Here is a 25,565-nt window from a genome sequence, read left to right on the forward strand (position 1 = left end):
TTCAACATTCTCCATATAAATAAATTCACTATGAATCACAACAAATTGCCAACACACTGCTTCTGAAGCATCTGCAGCAGGAAAAACACCAGCACATTTTAAGAATACAGAAATGCTCCCAATAAGGCAGAACTGCATTTCATTTTTGGACTTAGAAAGTAAGAATGAAAATCACGGGCATCCATCTCAAGAAAGAACAGTGACTTTTAAATAAGATTTCATGCTCTATGACACTAACAAATCAAAAAATAAACAGATAAAACAGCAACTTCCTCAGGAATTCGGTGTGTTTTAAAAGAACATTTACAAAAAGGGAAAGAAAAAAAGACAGAGTCACTTCATAATTTTTTCAGACATTTTCTAGCCCTCCAAAGCCCTGCGTTTTCCCACACAGAAAGACAGCCAGTGGCTGCGTGGCCACGGGTAATTTGGATTTAATTGTGTTTGCTTAAGCCATACATTCCACTCCCAAACCATAAAAACGAATCCTAGAAATCACAATGATTTGAAAACTCTGGAGTCTGTGTCCTGTTTGCTTTTTCAAGGGAAGATTCCCAGGAAAGTTTTATTGCAACCTGTGTGTTTACCTTTGGGATCTTCCTAAAACACAGTACCTCCTTTAGAAGGATGCATGAAAGATCAAAAGACACAACTGCAGTGCCTCCCAGTAGCACTATCAGAGGCCATTGTTAGAGGAGGGTCTCAGAAAAAGAAGGCTGGGTTTCCATGGCCTTTACTCTCCTATGTAGCCATCTGCTTCTTTGACAAATATTTACTGAGTGCCTACTATGTGCTGAGGAGAAAAAGCATCCTGGCAAGAGCACAGGCTTAGAAGCCTGAGCTCAATGAATGGCTTTGCAACTTTCTAAATGGGCAGCCTTGGGCAGATTAGTTAACCCCTGTGTGCCAGGCACATAGTGGAAAGTCAGTGGAGATTTGGTAAGGAAATAAATGACTAAGTTTTTGTTTCTTCATCTATAAAATGTGGCTGTCAGAGCCTGCCTCATGGGGTTGTTGAAGATGTGATGAGAAAATGGATAGATCGTGCTTTATTGCTGTTGCTGTTTTTCCATTAGTATTCAGTGGCCCCCGACCTTTGGTGTCCTGGAGAAGGCAGACAAGCAAATCAACAATTATTTTGCAATGTGTCTGAAAAATAAACTAAACTAGGGGTGGGAGAGCATGGTGGTGAGACTCGGAAAAGGCTTCCCAGGGAAATAATTCTCGAGTTAAGGTTTATCAGGTAGGTAAAACCCAACCAGGCAAAAGAAGGGAGGAATGGCATTCCAAGGAAAGGGATTGGAACCCAGGAGGCAGAGGCAGGAGGGAGGTCTGTGTCCTGACAGACAGCTTGCTGTGGCTCAACTCCCAGGCACACAGGGGCAGAGAATAGGCTAAAGAGGCAGGCTGTATTCAGCCATTTTCCTGGGTCTCAACCTTACGTTCTTAATCCAAACCAAACACCAGTGGTGAAGGCACAGGTAAAAAAGAAACTTGGTCAGGCGTCATGGCTCACACTGTAATCCCAGCACTTTGGGAGGCCAAGGCAGGCAGATCACTTAAGGTCAGGAGTTCGAGACCAGCCTGGCCAACATGGTGAAACCCCATCCCTACTAAAAAAAAAAAAAAAAAAAAAAAAAAATTAGCCGAGAGTGGTGGCACATGCCTGTAATCCCAGCTACTAGGGAGGCTGAGGTGGGAGAATTTCTTGAACCAGGGAGGTGGAGGTGGCAGTGAGCCGAGGTTGAGCCACTACACTCTAGCCTGGGCAACAGAGCAAGATTTTATCAAGAAAGGAAAGGAAAGGGAAGGGAAAGGGGAAGGGAAAGGGGAAGGGAAAGGGGAAGGGAAAGGGGAAGGGAAAGGGGAAGGGAAAGGAAGGGAAGGGAAGGGAAGGGAAGGGAAGGGAAGGAAGAGGGAGGGAGGAAGGATTCAGCCTTCACAGAAGCCACCAGAAAATCTGCAGAAGTCGCCAGGAAACCTGTTATTGTCCTGAAGCACCCAACTCTAAAGGACACTTGAAATCTTAGAGTTTTAATATCTTTATCCTAGTCTTTTTAGTTCTGAATTCCTGAACTTAATTGCTAATCCCATCTACAGTCACACATCGCTTAATGATGGGGATATATTCGGAGAAATGTGTCCTTAGGTGATTTCGTTGTTGTGACCATCACAGAGTGCATTCCACAAAGCTAGATGGTAGGGTCTCCTATACACCGAGGCTATGTGGTATGGCCTAGTGCTCCTAGACTACAGACCTGCACAGCACGGTCCTGTACTGAATACTGTAGGCAACTGTAATACAACAGTGAGTATTTGTGTATAAGATATCTAAACACAGAAAAGATACAGTAAAAATACTGTATTATAATCTTATGGGACCACCATCATCTATGTGGTCCTGTGGTTTAATGAAACATCGTTACATGATGCATAGCTGTAGTTTTACATTTTCAGCTTTTCATCTATGAGCCTTTTATCTTAATATTTTACCTCCTCTATGCTTATGCTTTTAACCTTTTATCTTATTAACTTCAAGCCTCTTATCTTTTATTTTAAATATCACTCATTTTATCTCATGTACCTTATCTTACAAACATTTTAAATTTGATTTTCAACGAATACTTTGTTTTTCTTACATTTTTTTTTTCTGGCCTTTCTGGCAGTGTTTTAGTTTTATTCACCTTGTAACTTCCTAGCTTCTTTTTCTTTTAAAAGAATTTCTTCTTTCTTTTCTCTTTCATTTTCCTTTTCCTCCTCTTCCTTTTCTTTGCCTTCCTTTTCTTCTATTTGACCATATTTGGGCTTGTTTTTTTAATGTCTGGAGAAGACAAATGCTGATAGAGAAGGGAACATGGTGAGAAGCTACCCCACAGGCAGAGGCAGCTGGATCAAAGGACTTCTTCCCCTTGGGTAACTCTGCAGAACTCCCTGCCCCAGCCCGGCTCTGCCCCTGATTGTCCTTGCAGCTTCCCCTAAAATGCAACCTGAACACCCTCCCACTGCCTGCTATCCCACCCTTATCAGCTCCACCAATGACTTGCCCAGCCCTTTAAAGAACAGAATGAGAGACAGAGAGGGGAAACTTACCTGCAGATAATAACATGTTAACCCCTTCCCCGGCTGTAGTTCTGTGACATAGTACACAAAAGGTATTGCAATGGCTTTTCTTTCTGACATCTTATCTATCAGGCCTTACAGGAATTTTTTGCATGTTTAGAATCCATGTGTGTGTGTAAGTGTGTGTGTGTGTGTGTGTGTGTGTTACCAGGGACTGTTGTGCCCGTACTAGGAGGTTTTAAACATTGTCAGAACGTATACGTCTTCTTCCAGAACATCAGATATCAAAGAGCAACGGAGGCCCGAGCATTTCCAGGATACATGCCCAGGTCTCCCCTAGTAGTTCTCAGGGAAAGAAGTAGGTAAGGCTGAGCTTCTTCACTTTTTTATTGTCTTCCAAAAGAGAATACAATATTATTCTGAGGAGAATAGAATTTCCATAGATCATTTAATCATCTCTCAAGGTCTAGGCTGCTTTGTACATAAGAGTAATTTAGGGAACTGTTAATAATGCAGATTTCACCTACTCAACATCAGCCTTGGCAAATAACTTATGGCTAAGTCCCCAAAAGCAATTGTAAAAAAAAAAAAAAAAAAAAAAACAGTGGGACGTAGTTATACTAACGAGCTCTGCACAACAAAAGAAAAGAGCAACAAAGTAAACAGACAACCAGCACAATGAGAGAAAATATTTGCAGACTATGCATCCAATAAAGGACTACTATCCAGAATGTGTAAGGAACTTCAATCAGCAAGCAAAAAACAAATGACCTCATTAAAAGATGGGCAAGGCTGGGCGCAGTAGCTCATACCTGTAATCCCAGCATTTTGGGAGGCCAAGGCAGGCAGATCACTTGAAGTCAGGAGTTCGAGACCAGCCTGGTCAACGTGGTGAAACACCATCTCTACTAAAAATACAAAAATTAGCCAGGCATGGTTGTGCACAGCTGTAATCCCAGCTACATGAGAGGTAGAGCAATAGAATCGCTTGAACCCGGGAGGCAGAGGTTGCAGTGAGCTGAGATCACCCCTCTGCACTCCAGCCTGGGCTACAGAGCAAGACTCCATCTCAGAAAAAAAAAAAGAAAAAAAAAAAGATGGGCAAAGGACATGAACAGTTACTTCTCAAAAGAAGACATACAAGTGGCCAACTAATATATTTTTTAAAATATTCATCATCACTAGTCACAACAGAAATGCAAATCAAAACCACAATGAGATTCTGTCTCACCCCAGTCAGCATGGCTATTATCAAAAAGTCAAAAAATAACAGAGGCTGGGGAGGTTGCAAAGAAAAGGGAATACTTAAACACTGCTGGCAGGAATGTAAATTAGGCCAGCTACTGTGGAAAGTAGTTTGTAGTTTTCTCAAAGAGTTTAAAACAGAACTAACATTTGACCCATCAATCCCATTACTAGGTGTATACCCAAAAGAAAATAAATTTTTCTACCAAAAAGACACACACACTCATATGTTCATCATAGCACTATTCACAATAGCAAAGTCATGGAATCCATCTAGGTGCCCATCAAAGATGGATTAGATAAAGGAAATATAGTACATATACACCATGGAATACTACACAGCCATAAAAAAGAATGAAATCATGTCCTTTGCAGCAATGTGAATGCAGCTGGAGGTTATTATCCCAAGCAAATTAATATAGGAACAGAAAACCAAATATTGCATGTTTTCATTTATAAGTGGGAGCTAAGCATTGAGGACACATGAACATAAAGATGGGAACAATAGAAAGTGGAGACTAGTAGAAGGGGAAGGGAGAAAGAGGAGCGTGGGCTGGAAAACTTTCTATTAGGTACAATACTCACTCCTTGAGCGATGGAATCATTCGTACCCCAAACCTCAGCATCATGCAATTTGTTTGTTACCCATGTAACAGACCTGCACATGCATCCCTGGAGTCAAAAACAAAAGTTGGAATTTTTAATGCAGATTTTGCAGACACTCCCCGAAGATTGTGATTCAATAGAATGAGGTCCAGGAATCCAAAATTTTTTTTTGCCAAATGTCCCCAGGAGATTCTGATGTAGGTGGCCTGTGGGCTACGCTTTGAGAAGCACTCACTAAACTTATATGAGCAGAATCTTTTAATAGATTCTGCCTTCGGAACTCTCCCTTTGCAGCATCCTGCTGAGGGGGTGTCCCCTTCCCAAAGATGGCTGTTGTCCCACTACTGTAAAACCCAAGTGTGTCTCCTACCCAGGTAGATGCTTCTGGTCCTTTTCTAAGAAACCTTCAGACTGCCCTCACCATTTCCAATACTCCTCTCCAGAATTATCCTGGAAACTTTCCTTAGGTGCTCGACTCACGAATAAGCCCCACCCTCGCAAGCGAACAGTCCTGTTCCACCTTTGGTAGGATGAGTCTAGTTTGTCAAAGCTGGGGTGAGCTGTTCCACCAGGCAACGCAGCTGCAGTGGCTGCCTGGTGCAGTGAAGCCATGGGACGCGTTCCTTCAGCTGCTCTGGATCAGAGTGAGGCTTTCATCAGTTGGATTCCTGTCTTGGAGCTCAGCCAGTTCCAGAATAAGGACCTGAGACACTGGGCTCTCGAATAGACTTTGATGCTGGGTTTGTTTGCTGATCTGTTGTTCTTGTATCTTTTAAGACTTGAGGGTGTGTTTGAATCCTGAAAAGGATGTCACAAAGGGGAGAAGCTAAGATGAAGGAGAGGGCCTTCCAACCTGAAGGAGGTCCCAAAAAGGCAACAGAGAGGGATCTGAGCACAGTTCCTCCAGTGTGATTAGGAGCAAGAAGTGAAGGATGAGTGTAGGGGCAAGTGGGAGCCTGGGTTCGGCAGCAAGCTCCATCTGGCAGCTCCACTATGAGGCTAAAACTGAGGGAGGGTTCCAGTGGAACCAACTTTTAGAGAGAATGCAGGGGGAATGGAGGCACCCTGGTGAGGGAGGGAAGAGTGAGCTCTCTGGAAAAATGAAATAAGTTTGCTGTACTCCATCGGGATCCCAGTTAGCATTGTTATCCCAGAATTTATGATGTTAAAAGTTGACACAGTTGTGTAGATTTCCTCTGGCGATTTTCAGACGCCAGGAGAAGGTAGAGGATGGATTGATCCAGGGTTGGACTCTTGTTAATTCCATTTTGGAAAGACAGAAATGCATAAGAATTGAATATGTAAAAGATTAGTTTTATGAAATCTGAACTGAACAATAAGGAAAATAAAGACAGGAGCAGGTGATGGATAATGAGAAAATGTATATATGGGGAGGTGGTCAAAGGTCCCAGTTAATTTTCAGAGCAATTGAAGATGGAAGGGGTGTTGAATAGATGGCTGGAGAGGACAAGAGGCCAGGTTCAAGAGCGGGATGTTTGTTTTCTGTGGAGAAGTTCCTGGAACTGACAAGGATCAGGATGTGACCATGGGAGGAAGCTGCTAAAGTTGGATGGAAGAGGAAAAGATGACACAGTCCCAGAACAGAGAGGATGGTGGATGGGTTAGTTGCTTGAAAGTGATTTCTATGGGAGGCGAATCATTTTCTTACCATTGTGATTTCTATTAGGTATAATAACCGAAATGGAAAATTCCACCCGAAACTATTAGAGAGGCAATGGCATTGCATCAATGTGAGACATGTTTCTGGGGAGAGCGTGGTTCATGTCCCTTACCCAGGGAGGATGGCATAGTATAGAGAATTTGCTCCTCTGCTCTCTGTCATCATTTTGAAGAGACTCTGAATGGTATAAAAATGATTAGCCCCTAACTCTCACTTTAAAAATGGAGTTTTACTATAGCTTAGCCCAGCCTGCCTTAAACATGCTCAGAGCACTTACATTAGCCTACAGTTGGGCAAAATCATCTCACACAAAGACCTTTTTATAAGAAAGTGTTGAACATCTCAAGTAATTTATTAAATACTGTACTGAAGGTGAAAAACAGAACGGTACTCAAAACACTGTTTTTACTGACCTCACCTTGTGTTCCCACCATCATAAAGTCAAAAATTGTAAGTTGAACCATCGTAAACTGAGGACTGTCTGTGTACAATTTTTGTCAATTAAAGATAAATAATAATAAAGAAAAAATAAAACTGGATTGTTATTTCTTAGTGCCAAAAATTTAGAAAATAAACGCAAGGAAAAAGAAACAGAGAAAATGAAAAACTATGTATCATATATTACTCAAAATATCACCTTATGAAGAAAACCACTATGTACATTTTAATGTATATAATTCTAGGATGTGTGTGTGTACACTTGTGTCCATTTTCTTTAAAAAATAAAATTATATTGCATAGTAATATGCTTGTTTATCTATTTAGTTATAAATGCATTTCCATGTCAGTAAAAATTCATCCAACATGGTTTATTTTTACATTGTTTTCTTCAACATGATTTTTAGTGTCTATCCTACTTCACAGGTAAACTACAATTTCTTCAATCCCCTATTTTCTCATTTTTAGACATTAGAAACAATGCAATGATGAACATCTTTGTTAGTACATCTTTGGACATATCCATGATTATTTTCTTCAGTGAATTTTCTAGAAAGAGTCTTCCTCAAGGCCATACTTGTCTTGGTGTGTTTTTACACAGCCAAACTGCTATGCAAGAAGGTTGTATCAATTTAGTAATATCAGAAGTGCCAGTTTCTACACACCCTTACAGGTATGAGGCATTACTCCTCTTTGGAATTAGTCTCTGTAATCTTTGCCAATCTGATAGCTGGAAAGTAGCATTGCATTTTTATTTACATTTTATGGATTCCCTGGGATGTTGAACATCATCTCACACAGATGCATTCCTGGCCCCACCTTCACCCCTTCCCAAACTACTTTTCCCAGCCTGAACTTTGGAGTTTTGCCCTGAGCGTACACTAAAGAACACTCTGAAAAAGAGTCCCACAAAGTGTGTGTCTGTATTCACTATAAGGAGGGTTTGGATCGTCATGAAAGATGTCTTTTTCTAGGACCTCTTTTAGTGACAGGAATAGACTGCTTCTGAATATCCAGTTTATTTTTATCTCATTGATGCTGTGGAATGTGCAATTCACTCAAGTCTATTCCACACGCCTTCTTGGGCACCAACCGGATGGTCTTTCCAATCATTATTTTTCCTTTGTCATATTTTCTGCAACTATTTCTAACTTGATTGCATCTTGCTTCTTGAGCATTTATGCAACACAGGGTATAAAGAGAAAAACTATGGTAATTGATGGGTTGATTGCGGATTATGATGGTGGGTACCACCCCACACGTTGGCAGACACTGATACTGAGCTAATGTGGAGCTTCCCGGAGTTTTGTGCATTATGGCACACACAGAAAATGATCACGTTGGTGTGACTCATTCAGGAAAATGGAGGCGATTCCAAAGCCAGAGGAGATGGTTGAGAGGTTCTATTCCCACCCCATTCCATTCCCTAAGGTGTCGGAAGACCATTGGTGGCATACAAGTTGAGAAGCCCTGGACCAGTGGAAGAAAAATACTTTACTAAAGTAAAGCTAATAAAAGTAAATTCTTTCCTGACTCATGACTACTTCAAAACAAATGCTTTTTTCCCCTCAGGTAAATGTATATTATTTTGATATACTATAAAGAAAACGAGAATGATTCCCTAGTATGGAAGTTACCTACAGACAGCTGCTACCCTCACATGCTTCTGGAATTTGTGTTCACCCATGTCCTTTTCCTTCTTTTTTTCCATGCTTTTTTTTTTTTTTTTTTTTTTTTTTGAGACAGTGTCTTGCTTTGTCGCCCGGGCTGGAGCTCAGTGTCATGATCTCAGCTCACTGCAACCTCCACCTCCCAGGTTCAAGCAATTCTCCTGCCTTAGCCTCCTGAGTAGCTGGGATTACAGAAGACCGCCACCACACCCAGCTAATTTTTAATTTTTTTTCGGTATTTTTGGTAGAGACAGGGTTTCACTATGTTCGTCAGCTGGTCTCAAACTCCTGACCTCATGATCTGCCTGCTTCGGCCTCCCAAAGTGCTGGGATTACAGGTGTGAGCCACCACGCCCAACCCCCATACTTCTTCAAAAGCATTCAACCCCTTCTCAGAGCCTCAAGATGGCACCTTCTATTCATGGATACCCTGGAGTCTTTGGCTCTGCCCCTCCTAGGCTGGCTCCTGGGTGTCCCTTTTCTTTTGCTCCAGCTTCCCAGTCCTGCCTTTCTCTCCGTCTTCACCACCTCTCAGGTCCCTTCCCTCTGTTTTCCCGCCCAGACTAGGATTCAGACACCTCAACTCAATGTCTTATCTCATGGTGGCGGAGAGGACTCAGATGTCTGCCATGCATGTTTCAGCTTTCTGGACACAAGGCTAAGCTGCCTTTCCTGGCATGCCTGCACCTAGGAGGGGCACCACAGAGGGTCTCACCATAGCATGTGAGTAGGGCTGGCTATGTCACTGCTGGGCCCAGGGAGTTCAGCGTGTGTGTCTTCTTTACTCTCTCTCTTCCCCCATCTGCCAGCTGGACCACAGCAAGGTGACCTCGAAGTCCCATTCTGGACATGGCAAAGCCGCACAGTGGGAGAAGAACAAAACCCTGAATGACTGTACAGGGGAGGGCTCCCCACTAACTGCCCTGAGCTGTGACATGGTAGAGAGATAAATCTATGTAGTTTAAGATCGTCAAAATTCAGGGAGTTGTCTGTTATAGCAGTTAGCATATGCTAGTTATGTACTCAATTTTCTTCTGTTTCTAAAGAAAGGAAAAGCAGGCCATTCTAACTTTTTCATTTTAAGAATATGATTACCAATCACCAGGGTGTATATCCCAGATGTAGGGTTTTATTAAAAAAAAAAAAAAAAAAAAAAAAAGCACAAGGGAGGTTTTGGAATTATTAAATTCTTAGAACAGTGTTTCCCACAAGGTACTTTGTGGAACACTAGTTCCCCCAGGAGTACACAGCAAAATTTAGAAAAGGAGGTTCCACGGCTTAATAATATTGGGAAATACAGAATGAAAGGCAATGGGCTTCTTTGCTACAGGCCTTCTCAGGGCCTTTGATAGACAGTTGTACATTGTCTCTCTCCACAAGGGGGCTCTGTTGAACAGATTTGTCTCAACCCAAAAGACTAAAGAGCAAATTGGAGCAGAGCAAGAACTGGCTCCTTTCAGAGTGAAATTTGTACCTCTGGGTACCTTTAGAAGCAGAAATCACATTCTGCTGGGACCCTGCCCCAGCCTAGAGTGATTCTCCTAAAGCAGATCTTTTCATGACTCCTCCCCCGCAGCAGAGGACCCAATCTAGGGGCGTCTGTTCCATCATCCACCTCATCGTGTTGCATCAAACCCACCAAGGCTGTGGTGGTACCACGGTCCCTGGTGAAAGCAACAGGCCCCTCCCACCTCAGGGCCGTTGACGTGGAACCATCATGGCCTCTTGTCAGGAAGGCAAAGAAAAGACAGTCTCCAATTGCCCAGCAGCGACTGCAGTTGAATAGATGATGTGGTATGGCTAAAGAGAAAGTTGGTAAGAATCATACCATGAGTGGCATGAAGGGAAAGATTGAGGAAGGACAACCGAGTTCTCAGTGGAACAGAGGAAACGAAGCTGGCATGACAAGCATTGGAGGGTGTACTTAGTGACAGTGTAGAGGTGACAAGAGGTGTTGTTGCCTAAATTCCATATGAGCACATTGGCAGTCAACCGCCTGCAAGCCTTCTGGCAAATAGAGTGCAGCCTTGCGTAAATTTCTGAGGGAAAGGCTGTCCGAACTTGCTCTGAATCACATCCAACTGAATGTTGTAACCCTACAGTCTTCAAGCCTCAACACTAACCCTAAACAGTATCACTTGCCCCTGCCTGAAACCTGAGATTCCATTTCCTGCCATGATTGCAGCGCACAGAGCTCAGCAAACAAGTTGCTTGTAAGATACTTTTAAGACAAACTAAATGTGCATTTTAGGTTTTAATCTCATCTGGAAGATGGCTAGTACCAACACCAGGAGAAGTCTTTGTCAGCTTAAACCAGAGGGGTCAATGTTGTCCCAAGAAAGGAAGCAGAATAAGGCCTGCCCTCGGTGGTGCTCACCAGTGACTCCATCTGTGGCACACTAACGGAGCAAAAACACCAGCTGGCATTATAGAAATCATCCAACACCCAGGACCCTGGGCTTGTGTACTTAAGAACTCTAGTCATTGTCTACCTAGATTTGGCAGGGAAAACTGAATGTCCAGGCTGAAACTGTACCCTTCATCTCTCTAGATACCAAAGGCCAGCCATTCATGCTCCTCAAATTCAAACCACCCCTCAGGACCAGCACCAGCCGTGAGTCCAGCCTCTGCCAAGGAGAAACAGCGCCTGGAGCAGCTGCTGGGCCTTCACCACTCTCACTCTCCCCTCCACTCTACCTCCTTTATTTGCGTTTCCCACAGTACCGGACACACCAAAGCACGATAGATCCCCGTCAAATGAGTGAAAACCAGGTGAAATACATGGAATAACGCCTTGATGAACTCTAGCTCCAACCAAAGTGCTGACAGTCTCTTTTGCTCCCCTTGGTGTCTTCCCTGGATCTCCTGATTGTTCTCCAGCATCATCCTCTGGGAGTGTATGTTACAGACACAGTTCCCAGGCCTGCCATTAGACATTCTGCCAGTAGAGGCAGAGGGGAGAGCCCAAGAATCTGCATTCTGAAACCTCTGCTCAGGAGACACTCTGCACATAGAGTGTGAAGAATGCTGCCCTAGGTTCCTACTGCCGGCAGCCTTCCTTCTATCCAGAGTGAACTGCAGACCTGCCCATACCCACTCACTTCCTGCTTCCCTGAGGATGCCGAGGACGCCCATTGGCAGGCCAGCCTCTCTCCTCTCTACCGCTGCCAAACCAGCGAACTCTGGCCTCTGAGAAAGAAGCACACCCTTCCCAGTCTTGCCCATAATCCCATCTCTACTGCCCCACCAGACCATCGCTGCTGCCCATGTGTGCTGTTAGATGAGATTCTGCTGCTTCCCCTCCATGTGAGAGATCACACTCAATGTCCCCATTCTTTAAAAAAAAAAAAAAAAAAAAAAATTCAGGTCTGTCTTCCCTTCATCACCAAACCCGTTAAAACTCCTGCCTATCCTGGTCCTCCTTATTCTCCACCTCCCCCTTACTCTTCAGTCCTCACTGCCTCCCCGCACCACTCTACAGGACCACCTGCAGCTCTGTCATGAAAATGATGCTGTGCTACACCCAAAGGGTGCTTTATAGCTCATGAAACACTTTCACACACATTTTGTCATTTGAACTTCATGACTCTGAAAAAAGTATGTAATACCTCAGTCCCAAACTTCAGGCTAGATGATCGTACCTTCTTCCAAATGTTTGCCATGTCCTTTTGCCCCTCTGTTATTTACTAAGCATTTTTCTTAAATAGACTCACCTATTTTAACAAATGTATTTTGAAAGAAAAATGTATATTGTTCTTATTAATATCATTGGTCTTAAATAAGAGGCATTAGTATAAAGAAATTCAGTGAAAACAAAACAATGTTGTTCAATTTTAAAGTCAGAGACTCTGGCCTGTGGCTGACGGTGAACTTCTGAGCCCCTGGAGAAAGTCAGCTCTCCGGTTTCCCCCACTGCTCCCACCCAGAGGAGGAAGGCTCGCCCCACCTACTGGGCTTCCTCCTGGCCCTTTCAGGTCCACAGAGGCCTGTCTCACTCACAAGGCTCAATATCAACCCTTCTCCTGTCTCCAAATGCCAGAATTTTCCCAGGACCTAGTCCCAGACACTGCTTTCCAACCACTGTCCAACCCACGAGGAGGAAGCTCCACCCCAGTCCCCCACAAAAGGGTCTCAGCAGAGCATCACACCCGGGTGCCCACAGAATTCTTTAATGGCCCATAGGAGAGACAAGAAATGGGGCACTGGGAGGACTCAGTGGGGGCCACACTCGAGTGACCACATTTCCAGCATTTCCTTTGTAAGTCTAGCCAGAAATGATTTCCTGACAAGGCTTAGAGCCCACAGTCCATTCATATTATGTCTTAAAATGAGGATGCTGCAGCCATTGTGAAAAACAGTATGGAGGGTCCTCAAAAAGGTAAGCGTAGAATTACCATTTGATCCACCAATTTCATTTCTGGGCGTGTACACAAAGAAATCAAAAGCAGGGCCTTGAAGAGACATTTGTATGCCCATGTTCATAGCAGCATTATTCACAAAATCCAAAGGCGGAAATAACCCAAGTGTCCTGGATAGTTGAATGAATAAGCAAAATGTGGTCAATCCATACAATGATATATTATTCAGCCTTAAAATGATAGGAAATTCTGACACATGCTGCAACACAGATTAACTTGAAGATATTATGTGAAGTGAAAGAAGCCGGATATAAAAGGACAAGTATTATACAATTCTACTTATATGTGATACCTGGCGTAGTCAAAGTAATGGAGACAGAAAGTATTAATGGTGGTTGTCTGGGGCTGGGGAAGGGGGGATGGAGAATGATTATTTAATGGATATAGAGTTTCAGTTTGGGTTCATTTAAAAGTTCTGGAGATAGGCCAGGCACAGTGGCTTATGCCTGTAATCCCAGCACTTTGAGAGGCTGAGATGGAAGGATTTCCAGGAGTTCAAAGTTGCAGTGAGCTATGATCACACTACTGCACTCCAGCCTGGGTAGGAGAGTGAGACCCTGTCTCAAAAATTAAAAAAATAAAAAAAAGTTCTGGAGATAGTGGTAATAATTGTACAACAATGTGAATGTACTTCATGCTACCGAACTGTACACTTAAAAATGGTTAAAGTGGTGATTTTCATATTGTATGTATTTTATATTATATATATTTTATCACAATAATAATTGGGCTCAGCAGTTAAGTATTACAGAGGCATTACAGTCATACTAACATAAATTGAAACTTTCTATTTCACCAAATTCAGAGTGAAATTGAACTGAAAAGCAGATTACTTTCTTACTGTGTGATTCAATATTATTTTGAAGGTCACATTACAGTATCTTCAAAATCACCAACCGGTTTTGATATGTTTATCAAGTTTGGGGAAAACTCTCTAGTATCTTACATAGTTATTACACTGATGAGGACAGTAATAATGAATCCCAGACATAATAGATGTAATAAGTGGATTCACCAAGGTCACACATAGTAAGTGGCTTGATAGAGGCTATTCTGATTCCTGATTTGATGTCAGCCTCATTCATCTACAGCGTTCCTTCGCCTTTCTCCTCCTCTTCTTCTCCTTTGGCATCCAAGACTGAACTCCTTTTGTTCTCCTTCCTGTTTTTCTTCCTCTATTTTTTGTGGGTTTTGTTAAATTAATAGACTTCATTTTTTAGAGCAATTTTAGGTTTACAGAAAAATTGAGCAGAAAGTACAGAGAGTTTCCACATAACTCCCCCCTATCCCCGCCAACCTCCCCATTATTAATATCTTGTATTAGCATGGTATGTTTGTTATAATAGATGAGCTAATACTGATAATTATTAAAGCCCACAGTTTACATTATGGTGCATTCTTTGTCTTGTCCATTCTATTGGTTTTGATAAACGTATAATGACAGGTATCCACCACTACAGAATCGTATAGTTCCACTGCCCTAAAAATCCCACTTGTTTCTCTTGATTCGCCCACGTTTAGAGATTTCCCAGAGTTCTGGCCCTCTCCTCTTTCTCTCCTTGCTTTACTGGGGCAGAAAATGCCCCTTGGGGGATTCCTTCCTCCCCACATTTCCAGGGATCACTTCCATCTTGACAACTCTCTGAGCGACCTCCCTGCTGGCCTGCTGCCCAGCACCACTGGGATGTGGAAGAAACCCCACTGTATTGTGTGTCTCCGCCCCCTACTCCTGACCACCTATTTCTCTTAATGACAAGCCATCCTCCTAGTCACCTCATCACCCTGGAATCAACTTTGGCTCTTCCCTTCTTATCCTTTGAGGCAGAGGCTTTAAAAGGGGGCAGGGGGCAGTGACAGGTTGGAGTCATGTTTGCAATGATTGTAGACTCTCTGGCTGCGGGAATCTATCTTCAAGTCCTCTGACCCATGCAAGGTGAATGGCAAAAATAATGACCTGGTGAGCCAGCAGCCACTTTCACAGAAGAAGTGCTTCTTTGTAGTCAACCCAGGAAAGACCCCTCCTTCTATTTTCACATCAAACAGGTCTTTCCCTCCCCACCCCCTCGGCTGCCTTTGATGTCTCTCTTCTCTGACCCAGGTCTTGGCACTGGTGGGAAAGAAACTCAGGATGAGACCAGATTTGCTGATCACCAATAGAATGATTGAGCTTATTCTCTGAGGGAAACGTTCAAAGAATTTATTAACGGTCTATTTTAAATATAAACTCATCAATTTAATAAAAATGTACTGTACAAGGCTGTCTGACCCAATGTTTGCCCTCAAGTACTTCACTGAAAAGGTGAGAAGAAACCCACGTAAATAAGGAATGAAAATTCAGTGTGATGTACTGTGTAATTATAGGAGTCAGGAGATGACAAATGAATGTATTGGGGCTAGGATTGTGTCCAGGTGCACGTAACAAGAAACAGTGACATAACCAAGTAGGAGTCATTTTTCGCAAATAACAGAAAGTGCAGAGCTGTGTAGTCAGTCCAGGGAGGTGGCACCAGAAGCTCCATTAAGCCATCAGGTCTCAAACTCCCTTTATCATTCCCCTCCCACCATCCCTCATTTGTGACTTTCATCTTTATGCCTATAAGATGACTGCTTGCACATCCAGACATCGAATGTGGGTTTTGGACATGAAAAACAGCTAACAGTGAAGGTCAAAAGGCATGTACCAAGTGAGACTGTCTCTTTTAACCAGGAAATTAAGAGCTGTTCAGGAAGCTCCACCCAATAGACATCCACATACACCTCATCGGCTAGAATGATGTCATGGGGCCATCAGGCACAAGTGAGCTAGGAATTCAATTTTATAAAGTGGGCACATTGCTGCACTGAACAAAATTAGAGATCAGTGAAAAAGGAAGATCTGGGACAAGCCAGCCACCATGTGGTGAAGACACTCCATCAGCTGTATAGAGAGGTCCATGTGGTGAGGAACTGAGGCATCCTGTCAGCCACCAGCACTAACATATCAGCTGCGTGCTCAAGCCACTTTAGAAGCAGTTCCTCCAGCCCCATCAAGCCTTCAGATAACTGCAGCCCCAGTTGTAACCCAACGCAATGTCATGAGACCCTCAGCTACAATCACGCAACTAACCCCTCTTGGATTTCTGTGTTAGTCTGTTTGGGCTGCTATTATGAAAATACCATAGACCAGGTAGCTTATAAACAGCAGAAATTTATTTATCATGGTTCTAGAAGCTGGGAGTCCAAGATCAAAGTGCCAGCAGATTCAGTGTCTAGTAAGGGCCTTCTTCCTGGTTCACAGACGGCCATCTTTTTTGCTGCATTTTCACATGACACAAGGGGCTAGAGGGTCTCTTTCATAAGGGCACTAATCCCATTCATGATGGCTCTGCCCTCATGATCTAATCACCTCCAAAAGGCCCCACCTCCTCCTAATACCATCACATTGGGGGTTAGAACTTCAACTTAAGAATTTTGAGGAGACACAAATGTTCACACCATAGCAATTCATAACTCTCAGAAATGGCATGAGACCATAAGTGATTACTGCTGCTTCAATGAAGTTTGGGGCTAATTTGTTAAGATCAACTCATGACTAATGCAGAAAATGAGAAAGAAGAGATGGGGGAAATGTGGATTGAGCAACTAGCCATGCCTACCACAAAGAGAGGATAGTTGAAAATTTCTTTCAGAGTTGGATAAATCTTTGAAGAAGCAATAATGTATTAACAAGGTGTACAAGAATAAAACAACTTGCCAGGCTGAGAAGGAAAGTCTGTGGGGAAATCCTTTGGATAAGGAGAATCCATGCCTAATTAACTGAGCCCACACACTGTATGGATATTAGGTTTAGAGGAAGCACTGCTACTTCCAGCTTGTTCATTGGTGGCACCAGCAGGGTGGGGTTTGAGGTGGTGTTGGGGAGAGAAAAGTGAAAGAAGCAGTAGATGTATGTGAGAGCTGAATCATAAGGGGCCTTGACATTCTCATTTAAAATCTTAGTTTTGATTGGAGTTTTGATGGAGGGTCTGAAGGCTCTGAAGAGGGGATACTCATGATCAGATTCTATTTGAAAAAGATCACATTGGCAGTAGTGGGGAGCATAAACTAGATACAGACTTCCTAGGCCATTTAGAGGAAAGTTCTGTTGATGAAATTAGATGAACAAAACATGGCATTTAGGTATTTTGAGTTTTTGCAGAGATCATGGGCCCTTTCATGACGCCTAAAAGGAGCAGAAAATTGTGCATCCTTATGTCAAAAATACAAGTAATGTACAATAGGCAGAGAATAGCTGCCTGACTCTGGACTTAGAGCTCAGCCTAAATCACACCCTGCTACACACCCTGATGCACAATGAGATGCCGCTTCACACTTATGAGAATGGCTGAAATCCAAAACACTGACACCAATGCTGGCAAAGATGTGGGCCAACAGGAATGCTGCTTCACTGCTGGTGGGAATGCAAACTGATACCGCCCCTTTGGAAGATAGTTGCACAGTTTCTGCTACTTAGGCAATGCCTCACCATTGGAGACCCTCTGAACCTTGGAACCCTCTCCAGCAAAATGAGGATAATGATGGAGTTACCACATCGCCAAGAGTGAGCTTCAGAAATAACTTATGTAAAGATCCCAGCAAAATGCCTGGCAAGCTGTGGGATCTATCTGGTACTCTTCAGTTGATTGTCTCATTATCTGCAAAACTGTTTAGTCAGCAGGAGGGTACTGGGCCAAGTCACCCACTTCACAAGTAAGGAAACCCTAACAAAGATGATTTATGATTTATGGCAGAGCTAAGATTTGAATCTGGGTGTCTTGATTGTCAATTCAATGTTGCTCCCCTCAGCAATGACATGCAGCCAAGCAATTACACTATTGGTAGTGAAAATAAAAGTTAAAAAGTTCTGATGAAAGATAAAATAATCAAAATAAAAGCACAGGATGATTCCCACAAGATGCATCTTCAGCCTTCTCTCCCTTGCTCTCAATCCACGTCTCCACCTGTATTAGTCCGTTTTCACGCTGCTGATAAAGACATACCCAAGAGTGGGTAATTTCCAAAGAAAAAGAGGTTTAATGGACTCACAGTTCCACCTGGCTGGGGAGGCCTCATATTCACAGCAGAAGGCGAAAGGCATGTTTTACGTGGCATCAGGCAAGACAGAAGTGCCGAGCAAAAGAGGAAAAAGCCCCTTATAAAACTATTGGATCTCTTGAGAACTCACTCACTATCACAAAAACCGCATGAGGGGGACTGACCCCATGATTCAATTACCTCCCACTGGTCTCTCCCACAACATGTGGGGCTTATGGGAACAATTCAAGATGAGATTTTGGTGGGGACACAGCCAAACCATATCTCCACCCATCTTACTGCCGCTCCATCTGACTCTTATTCATAATGTACCATAAGGTGCTGCGGAAAAGGATCATGCTTTTCTGTGAATCATCTCACTTTACCCTCACAGGTGTTCAGTGAGTAAGCGGCAATTGCCACTTGGCTTTGTCACATTTGTTACAGGTGCATTACTTTAGTTCAGAAGAAATTGAGGTTCTAGTATGGCTGGTTTTTGAGTATGTAAAGTTAAACAAGCAAGATCTCAGCCCCGGAGGAGTCCAGTATTCAGTGGGGAAAACAGGCCTCGAATGAACGCCTAGTATGCCAGATGATAAACCCTACCCTAGAGAGATAAACAACCTGCCCTGAAGAGCACAGACAAGGAAATATTTCACTGTAGTTCTGAGTGTCAGTGAGGAAGATGGATGAACCCCGAAGTTAGAATAAGGGTGCTCTTGAGTTAGGCTTTGAAGGATGAGTAGAAGCTCACCAGAAAGAAAAATGTTTGAGCCAAACAAGAGTAGCAAGAGTGATGTCCAGGAGCACAGACACTGAACTGTTGAGGAATTGAGAGAATGTGGGCAGTGCTGGAGGAGTGCATGCCTAGGCAGGGAATGGCAAGAGATGAGGCTGGAAAAACAGGCTGAGGCCTTGATGCCTCTTCAGAGAGGGAGGTGAGGCTTCATTTCAAAGATAGTGAGGAGTACCTGGGAGGTTTGTGAGCACTGAATTCAACTCTTAGGCTTTTGGACGAGGCATCTATCATGGGCTCCTCCTTCTGACACCATGTCTTGTCTTACAGTACCAAGGCTGTTCACCCCGCAGAATCTCACAGCGAACGCAGACCATCCATTTTACTAGGGACTGAGTCTGTCCCTTTTGTGAGCCCACTGGAGTGACAAATGAGGCATAATGGGAGTAACATACATGATCAAGAGACACTTATCTAGCCAATCCATTTGTTCATGAGGGTGATTTATCAAGAAAGCAAACCCACTGCCAAGCTGGGGGAGCAGGAGTCTCCTGGAGCTGATGCACGTTTGCTGGCAGAGCATTAACGTCACTGAGCTCCACACTCAGAGGGCCATCGCAGCTCCCTGGCCATGCCAGTGCCTCCCCGCCATCCACAGGACTGTTTGGGAGGGGACCTCCTAGGCCACGGCACCATACTAGTGGCACCAACCAAGCAGAAAGGCCTTAGGGTCCACGGAAGCTGTCATGAGCCCTTTGGGCTCCACTAATGTGATTTGTAGCCCTCATGGTGACCACATCTGGGGGCCAACCCGGGTCTTCCAAGAAGACACTGGGCGCCACTAGGACTGAAGAAGTTATTTATCACCTGCAGCATCCAGGATTGCAGGAGGAGGGAAGCATAGACAACAACCGGCCACCCATGGTTCAAGAAACACCCTGCCAAAATATTATTCTGCACCAGGCATTTACTGCCCTTCTCAGCAGCCCTCTGGATTCCGGCTCTGGGCCAGTGCCATGCCCTGTGGGAGGAAGCCCTTTCCATCCCCACCATCCCATCCAGCCTTCTCAGGTGACATTGGACCCAGCCAAGGAGCTTACCAATCTAACTGGCAAGGGACCGCCTCACTGCCCGTGAGACACATAAGTAACTTGGGGCCAGGACCTCCTGTTGTTTTGTAACATAAGTACTTTCCACCCAGGGTGCATAAGTCAAGGAGGGTTTGATTGTGGAGTCCAAATCGCTGCTATCGCAGTGTTATTGTAGCCTCCCATTCTTCCTTCTGATTACTCCGCTCAACATAATCTACAGCGGTCAGCGATAAACCTGCTGGCACTCAATTTATAGGCAAACAATTCCTGTCTCTTGTCAGACGCTTATCTTTTCCAGCAGTCAAAGAAAAACTATATATAGTGTCTCTCTGGCGTCTAATCCTCTGTTTTTTTCGACAGAAGGGAGACATCAAGGTTTTATGTTGGGTGAAAGGGAGCAGAGTTTAGCTTCTTCCTGGAACATAACAAATGGCTGTGTACCAGGGTGGAGCCGGCTGGCAGCGCAGGGCTGGCTGTAGAAAGAAGAGGCAAGGGAGGGGGAGGAGCAAAGCTGGAGATGAGGCCATGACGCAGCAGCCTGCAGGTGATTAGCCCAACGCACAAACCAGGTGAGACAAAGGCAGGATTGGTGTTGAGAAGGAAAATGGCAATAAGACAAATGACCAAGAGTGGTCCTCTAGAAAACCCTCCACTTTTCTTCCCAGAACTCGGTGTCATAGTAATGCCATAGGAAGTCTGTACAGTGCTTTCTTTATGAAGCATTTTCACACTGTATGATTGCATTCCCATGGTAATCCCATAAGGCAGGTTGAGATAAGAACTACTCCCATTTTTAGATGAGAAAATAGACATGCTAAATGTGCTTGCCAAAGGTCACAGCACTGGTAAGTAATAAAGAGAAGGATAAAAAGTCCTGGCTTTCTGACATTTAATCCACTGCTTTTCCCATTCACTCTATTGTAGGGTTTATTCACCTTAGGTTAACTCAGTTGCACCTGCACATAGTCACACACACACACACACACACACACACACACACACCCCTAACACTACCAGCAGCCAAATAGAAGGAAACATAGAGAAGTGGCCAAAACTTTTTTCTTATGGCAATATTTATAATACTCTCTGTCCTCTATAGAGATGTAATTGATTACTGCTCAGAAATTATTCTTAGCACTTCATTAAAAAAGCCAAAATTAATTAGACATCAGCAAAAGAAACCTTCGTTTAATTGGCTATTTTCTGTCCTCCACTTTTGGAGACAAAAAAAATGCCCCAAAAAACAAGTTGATAAAAAAGATTTTTTTTGGCCAGGTGTGGTGGCTCACGCCTGTAATCCCAGCACTCTGAGAGGCGGAGGTGGGCAGATCACCTGAGGTTGGGAGTTCAAGATCAGCCTGACCAACATGGAGAAACCCCATCTCTACTAAAAATGCAAAGTTAGCCAGGCAAGGTGGTGCATGCCTATAGTCCCAGCTACTCGGGAGGCTGAGGCAGGAGAATTGCTTGAACCCAGGAGGCAGAGGTTGCAGTGAGCCGAGATCGTGCCATTGCACTCCAGTCTGGGCAACAAGAATGAGACTCCGCCTCAAAAAAAAAGAAAAAAAAAAGGATTTTGTTTTTGACAGTGTCTCTCTCTGCTGCCCATGCTGAAATGCGGTGACATGATTATGGCTCACTGCATTCTCGACCTCCCAGGCTGAAGCAATCCTCCTGCTTCAACTTCCCAAGTAGCTGGGACTGCAGCCACCATGCCTTGCTAAGTTTTGTATATGTATATGTATATGTATATGTATATGTATATGTATATGTATATGTATATGATGTATATGTATATATGTTGCCCAGGCTGGTCTTGAACTCCTGGACTCAAGCAATCATCCTGCCTCAGCCTCCCAAAGAGCTGGGATTACAGGCAAGAGCCACTGCACCTGGTTAATATTTTATTAAGGTCATGACCCAAGATTGCTCAGCTCAAGTTCCAAAGCTACAGCCCTAGTCCTCTACTGCTTGAGCAAAAAGCGTGCATCCCATTTGCTCTGCTTCCTAAGACAGAAAAGATATATGCAGTTAAGGCAAAACTGCATCAAGAATTAAAACCCAAAAGGGGGTTTTGGTTACCATAAAATTAAAAGAATAGTGCTCCCCATTTCCCAAGTGTTCCAGGTAACCAAAGCTTATCTCTACAGGACTTTAGGAGGCTTGTAAAATACTTAGTAGAACAAAATACAATAATTGCTCGTTAAAGGAAAGCACCTACCAGCTTTAAATGAATTTTTAGGGTATAGCCCCATTCTTTATCCCGATTCCAGATCAAATTCCTCTACCAGAAGTACTGTGACAATTGAAATTGAATATTTCTTTCCCCACTTCTGGTCCTGACCATGCTTGTTTCTGACAAGACTTCGTCAACAGCTGTACTTCTTAATGAGGACTGCTCTGGGCAGCCATGTGTGATGTAGGTCCGGGAAGGAGGGGGATTCAGGCAAACTGGAGACAAATCCCAGACTTCTGAGGTGCCTAGCGAGTGTCTAGCAGATACAGGGCAGAGCCATGTGAGGCTCAGGAGGGTGTAAGGAAGCTGTTTTGACCCAAAACAAGAAGAGAAGACTGGAGCCCAGACAACAGGGTCTTGGTCCTCATGGAAGAAAGGAACTGAGATGTGACATTGGACCTTGGAGCAGAGGCCACAGGCCCTGCTCTGCCCTTGAGGAGCTGCCAGTGGACTATCAAGGCGATAAGTGCCATGTACAAGAACAAGGAACTATGGGGCCCAGGAGAGATGGTAAGTGGGTCTGATCATGTAGTGCAGGCAAGGTTTCATGCTGAAGGTGACACTTGAGAGGAGACTTGAAGGATTTTTCTAGAAGGAGGAGGGTAGGGGCCACTAGGTTGAAGGAACAGCTTGAGCAAAATTAAGGAGGTTGCAGTGGGTGAAATGGTGGTCCCCAAAAGATATGCCCACATCCTAAGCCCTAAAAGCTGTGAATGTGGCCTTGTCTGGATAAGGGATCTTTGCAATCTGGGTGGGCCCTAAGTCCAATGACACATAGAGAAAGATGCCACACAGAGGAGAGACATACAGAGGAAAGGAGAAGGCCACGTGCAGGAGGCGGCAGGGATTGGAGTGATGCAGCCCCAGCCAAGGTGCACCTGGAGTCAGCAGAGCCTGAAGGAGGCATAGAAGGACCTCCCCTGGAGCCTCTAAAGGAAGCATGGTCCTGCCAATGCCTTGATTTTGAATGTCTGGCCTCCAGAACTGTAGGAATAAATGTCTGCTATTTCAGCCATCCAAGTGTCTAGTCATTTGCTGCAGCAGTCACAAGAAACTAATAGACAGCTATGAAAGGAACCCTAGTCCTGGGCCTGTTTGCCCCGAGAGCCACTCCTCATCCATTTCCTGCTCAACTGTCTATGGCAGGAGCTGACCCCTGCAGGCTGTGTTTCCCCAGCTGCCCCAGATCCCAGGGGGCTCAGCCAAGGAGACACTGACAAGAGCCTGAGGGTGGGAGGAAGAGAGCAGCCAGGGACCTTCCTCCCTCCTCTCTCAGCCTTGAGTGGCATCTCCAGTCAGTGTCCATCTCCTCCACAGCTCCAGTTGCCACCACATAGGATCACTGTGATTCCCGGGTCCCCTGAACGACCCCAGCCTCTCGCTCGAGCTGAAAGTCATGATCGCTTCTGGGATAATGACTCCAGAGTGACTAGAGCACAGAGCGGATGCAGGGAGGGAAAGCAACAATTTTTCCAGACTAGGGGCGCAGGGGGCAATGGTTTCTGGATGAAACTGTTCCACCTCAGATCATCAGACATTATACTCTCATAAGGAGCATGCACCCTAGATCCCTCGCATGCGCAGTTCACAAAAGGATTCACACTCCTATGAGAATCTAATGTGGTGGGTGAGCTGATCTGGAGGAGACGGAGCTCAGGCAGTAAGGTTCGCTCACCTGCCACTCACTTCCTGCTGCTCCTAACAGGCCACAGACCATAGACTGGTACCGATACATGGCCTGGGGGTTGGGGACCCCTGGGCTACTCCACAAACACTGAAATGACATTGGCACAAACAGCAGGGTCTGGGGGCTCCTCTCTGAGGGCAAGCATCAGCAGAAGCTGCAAGCTGTCATCCCTGACTTGACATCCACCGGTACCCAGCTGGTCGTCATGAAGGTGCCAGACATTTCTTGGTAGCAGATTGTATTCGTTTCCTGGGATGACCATGACAAAGTATCAGACTGTGTGACTTCAACAACAGAAATATATTTTCTCACCATTCTGAAGGCTGGAAGTCTGAGATCAGCATGTCTACTTCTTCCAAGGTAGGGCTGGTTCCTTCTGAGGACCCTGTCCCTGGCTAGCAGGTGAGCGTCTTCTCCCTGTGTCTTCATATGGTCTTTCCCTTTGTGTGTGTGTGTGCCCACGTTTCTTCCCCTTATAAGAACATCAGTTACATGGGATTAAGGACCAGCCTAACAAACTCCTTTTACCATAATTACATGTTAAAGGCCCTCTCTGCAAATACAGTCACACTCTGAAGTACTGAGGGCTAGGATTTCACATATGGATTTGGGGGGGGCAAAATGCAGCCCCTAGTCGGGACCTAGGTGTCAGTAGCAGACAGAGAGAGTGGAAGATATAGAATGTCCCGTGGGAACTGCGCACACCCAGCAGAAGAGGCCAGCGCAGGTGGAAGGAAGGAAATGGAAGGTGCCTTGGAGGAGCCGACCTGACTACTTGGGCAAGTCACTACTGGACTCGCTTCTGAGAGCATGTGAAAAACCCCAAGGATGCCCAGAAAGCTCTAGCTGAGGTGGTGCTGGTGGCTGGGATGGAAAAGAGTCAGTGAACAAAAGGTTTGCATTAGTAATGAAACTCTGTACCCACAGGTGGATGAAATCAATTAGGGAGAAACCTGTAGATTTTGGAAGGAATTAAGTTCTTCCCATGGCCCGGCCCTCCCCACCACAACACAAACATACACAGGTAGTGTCTGGCCTCCTTTACATGGCATCCCTGCAGAGGTGAAAACAAGAAACCAGGCCATGCAGAGAGTCATTGCAAGTAAAGGGAGACTCAGATAGAGGCTGCGGGAGCCGGCCCGGCTGCATTTGTGTGTTGGCCACATGCAGCCTGTGCGGCCGCTCCAGGACCCTAAGCCTATGTCCAAGGGAGCCATAGACATGTGCTTTTGCTGATGAGCCACAATTTATTAATAGGAGACTCTGTGGGGTGCACCGCAATAAATTGTGATTCGTGAAATTTATAAACTGAGATAGCACTAGCAAGAGGTCCTGTGCATTGTAATTCTCTCAACCTGACAAATGAACTGCTTTGAGCAGCGACAGCTTCAGCCAAGTAAGAGAAATAAATCAGCCGGTGGAACTGTGGTAAGAAAGCAAACAGTTTTACTGGTCTACGGATCTTGAGAAATGTTGATTAAGTCAGATCTGGAACCCCCTCATAGTCGTTTTACAAGTTGCTTTATCCCAGAGACCCCCCAGGCCTCTCCGTATTACCACAATCTCCCAGGAAAAACGAGGAGTGAGTTACACTGTGTTTAGGATAGGAAACAAAAATATATACTTTTATGGTCCTGGGAAAAGG

General features: G+C 44.5%; 1 protein-coding gene across 1 annotated transcript in view; it reads right to left on the reverse strand.

Moving 5' to 3' along the window:
• Positions 1 to 25,565, reverse strand: part of BBS9 (Bardet-Biedl syndrome 9) — a 783,674-nt gene that overhangs the window by 128,486 nt on the left and 629,623 nt on the right. The window lies entirely within an intron of this gene.

This window comes from Theropithecus gelada, chromosome 3, assembly GCF_003255815.1.
Source record: "Theropithecus gelada isolate Dixy chromosome 3, Tgel_1.0, whole genome shotgun sequence".
In the NCBI taxonomy this organism is placed as follows: domain Eukaryota; kingdom Metazoa; phylum Chordata; class Mammalia; order Primates; family Cercopithecidae; genus Theropithecus; species Theropithecus gelada.